Raw genomic sequence first — 4,349 nt, 5'->3', positions numbered from 1 at the left:
ACACAGATTGGAGAATATGATATGGACCAGATGATCTTGGATCTTGGGTCTGATTCCAATGTCTTGCCAAGATAGACTTGGGAATTGATGGGGAAGATAAATCTATAATGGTATACTATTCAGTTGAAGATGGAAAATCAACATAAAATATTACCCCTAGGAAGGTTTTCTAATGTCACAATGGACATCGACAAAGTGCGCACTACCACTGACTTTGAAGTAATTGAGATTGTGGATGATAGTAATCCTTATCCTGCACTGCTACGATTGGATTGGGAGTTTGCCAATATGGCTATCATTAATCTGAAGAAAAATAAGATGACATTAGAAAAAAAAAATATGAGAGTTATTGTTCCGTTGGATCCATCAGAAGGTGCGAGGTATACAAGGCTGTCAAAGAAGAGTATGACACGGATGACATTGATCATATCTATCAGATCATAGTGAAGGAAGAGGCCTGGGTCAATCCTACTATAGATGGGAAGATGACCAGGGAGCGAGATAGTTCTTGCCCTTCAGATTCAGATGAGGAGTTGGAGAACTGGAAAAATAGATTGCCTGAAGTATCGGCCAGGTGATGTGAAAGAATCACCAAGGTACTGTGCTATAGGACAACCAAGGTATGTGATTTACCTATGTATGATAGATTGCGTGATATAAATATGTTCCTTAGGGATTATGAGAGACAGGTACCAGAAGATCAGAGATTTTTAGCTCTCAATCGGGCATTAAAAGCTACTCCTACCAGGTGGTGGGGTGCTCACAAGAATAATATCACAGATTGGAAAACATGTAGGATATTGATGTGGGTAAGATTTGGTCAAGTAGACAAGCAATTTGTGGATAAATATGATGGTCAAATTGATCCAAGGGATCATATACATCTATGTATGGTAGCTTGGGAATACATTACGCGAGAGGAATGGGTGCATGGATTTATACACACATTGGAGACTATCCCGAAGAACTCATATTTGGAGACTAAACTTCGACATGGCACTACTACCTAGACGAAGATGTTGGATGGATTTGTGATGAATTTTAGATTTGAATATGACTGTCCACATATATATGTAGCCTTGAGTATAGTTAAGAAGAATATTTTTGAAAATGAAGTTGCAGTTATCTGAAACTTGATTAGGCTGGGCAGATCCGAGATGTGATAGAATGTTATAATATCACTGCGGAAGAGGACAAAGATCCTTGCAACATCGATATCAAGGAGATAGAAGGTCATCACAAAGTGAGTGGGTCTGAAATAGATATTTTAGATATAATGAAACCACTAAAAATGAATAAAGTAAATATAGGGACATAAGTTGAAACGAAGTATGCAACCATAGGAGATTACTGGGACAAAGACACTGTTAGTAAGATAACAAACTTGTTGCATGAATATCAGGAGTCATTTCCTTCTAAATTTTCAGATATGAAAGGCATTCTAAGGGATTTGGAAGTTATGAGGATTCCTCTGAAGCTTGATCCAAAGCCTAGTAAGCAGAGGCCTTATAAACTAAATTGAAAATATAAGGAAAAGGTAAAAGAAGAATTGACAATATGCTAGCAACAGGTATAATTTAACCTGTTGAAGAGTATGAATGGGTAAGTCCCATGGTAGTTCAGGAGAAGAAGGCGAAAGTGGAAATTAGAATCTGTGTGGACTTAAGGAAGTTGAATGATGCATGCTCACATGACCCTTTTCCCACCCCATGTATAAATGAAGTGTTGGATAATGTAGGAGGACAAGAGTTTTAATCTTTTATAGATGGCTTTTCAGGATATCACCAGATCAAAATTACACCAGAAGGCAGACATAAAACAACATTTGCTACAGAGTGGGGATCCTATCATTTCATAGTGATGCCATTTGGATTGAAGAATTCACCTGCAATTTTTTCAAGATTTGTAATTGCAACTTTCAAGGAGTATATACATAAGTTTTTGGAAGTTTACTTCGATGATTGGACAATGTTTAGACTATTAAAAAAGCATGTGGCGAGCTTAAGATTGATGCTGGATACGTGTAGGAAATATAAAATATCGTTGAACTTGAATAAGTACATTTTCTGTGTTCCATTTGGAATATTGTTGGGGCATGTGGTTTGTAAACAGGGATTGGTGGTAGACCCAATGAAGATCACCGTAATTGTGAAACTACTAGCATCGAAAAGAATAAGACAATTTTGTATGAAGCTAGGACACACGAGTTACTACAAGAAGTTTATTAAAGGGTACATGTAGATAACTATGCTAATGGAGAAGTTGCTAAAGAAGGATGTGACCTTCCAGGGGGATGAAGAATGCCAGAAGAACTTGAATGTGCTGAAAGAAAATATGGTAACTGTACTGATTCTAGTTTTCCCGGATTAGAAGAAATATTTTCATGTGCACGTTGATGCATCTTGCATAGCATTGGGTATAATATTAGCACAACAAGGAGCAGGAGATATTGATCATCCCATAGAATTTACAATTAGGAAGTTGTGTAAGGCATACAAGTATTACAATATGACGAAAAGGGAGGTGAGGGCTATGGTGTATGTGCTACAGAAGTTCAGGCATTACTTGTTAGGAGGACACTTTAAGATGTTCATAGATCATTCCATGCTGAAGTATTTAGTAAATACGATTGTTCTAGGAGGGAAGATCTATCAGTGGATGTTATTATTCCAAGAATATGATTTTGAAGTTATAATGAAGCCAAGAAAATTGAATGCTGGGCTAGATCATCCATCCAGGATAGAGATAAGAGAAGAACCTACAAGTCTTGAAGATAACCTGCTCGATGCACAACTGTGTGCAATTAAAGTCGCAGATGATCACTTCGTGGATGTTATCCAGTTTTTTATCCACAAGAATGGCACCCGTGGAGTACAATACAAATAAAGAGAAGGAATTGGTGGTTAGAGCAGCTGACTTTTCACTAATTGTGGCACACTTGTATAAAATGGGACAGGATGAAGTATTGTGAAGATACATCCCTGAGCATGAAAGATAGAGAATTCTGGTAGAAGCTCATGAAGGAGTTGAAGGTGATCATTATGCAGGAAAAGCCACTACACAGAAGATTCTGAGAGCCGGGCTATGGTGGCCTACAGTACATAAGGATGCAAAGGACTATTGCCAAGCATGTGATGTATGTCAAAAGATAAGAAAGCCATCCAGAAGAGATGTAATGCCCCTACCACCACAGGTGACGTTACCAGATTTTGAAAAATGGGAAATTGACTTTGTTGGACTAATTAGTCCACTAGGAAAAAACACTGGTGCAAGATATATCATCACCGCGACTGACTATCTGATAAAGTGGGCTAAGGCAAAGCTGGTGAAGGTTGCAACACATAAACTACTACAAAGTTTATCTTCAAATATATATTATCTAGATTTGGCTGTATGAAGATCTTGATGAGTGATCAGGGGACACACTTTTTGAATAAGACAATTGAAGCATTGACTGAGGAATTTCAGGTTTACCATCAGAAGAGCACTCCCTATCATCCTTAGGAAAATAGGGGAGTTGAATCTTTTAATAAGATTCTGGAGAATTAATTGACCAAGGTGTGCAATGTAAACAAAGATGACTAGGATTTGAGGATTCCAGCGGTGTTGTGGGCATACATAATGACATGCAAGAAATTAACAGGACTAACACCTTTTAGGTTGGTAAATGGACAAGAATTAGTTATTCCTATGGAATATATTGTGCCAAGCCTAAGAATTGCTCTAACATGATGAAGGCATGAATGTTGCAGATACTAGCTTTAGAAGAAGATAGATTCGTAACAAGATTCCATCAGCAGGTGAAGAAATCAAGGGAGAAAGCCTGGAATGATAGGCACATAAAAAATAAGATATTTCAGGAGGGGGATCTTGTATTATTATATGATAGTAAGTTCGAGAAGTTCTCAGGGAAATTCAAGACACATTGGTTGGGGCCATATATTTTCAATAACATTATAGATGGTGGAGTTGTTCAGCTCGTGAATTTGAATGGAAAGATGATTCCTGGGTGAGTGAATGGTAGTAGATTGAAGATATACAAGGATGATTATGTCCCTGGATCATCGCACTAAGAAAAATGAAGGGGAGAAAGCCTTAGTGCCACCTGCAGTTGAAAGTGGTCATGAGACTATAAACTACCTTGTAGAAAGGGACCTCACTGAAGGAAGAATACTGCGTGATACTTAGGAGTATGGTGAAGTCCGAGGGAGCTATGGCAAAGAAGAGATGATTGTGCCAAAGATGAAATCTATAAAAAGCTAGCCGAAAATATGAGAGTTGGAAGGAAAAAGGGCATCATTAATTTTTTTTTACCATTGAAGGGCACGAGAGAAAGGAATCTATGAAGA

Source organism: Pinus tabuliformis, chromosome Q, assembly GCF_031772625.1.
Source record: "Pinus tabuliformis cultivar Carrire ecotype Pingquan chromosome Q, CPIR1, whole genome shotgun sequence".
In the NCBI taxonomy this organism is placed as follows: Eukaryota; Viridiplantae; Streptophyta; class Pinopsida; order Pinales; family Pinaceae; genus Pinus; species Pinus tabuliformis.
Note: the sequence above shows the minus strand (reverse complement) of the source record.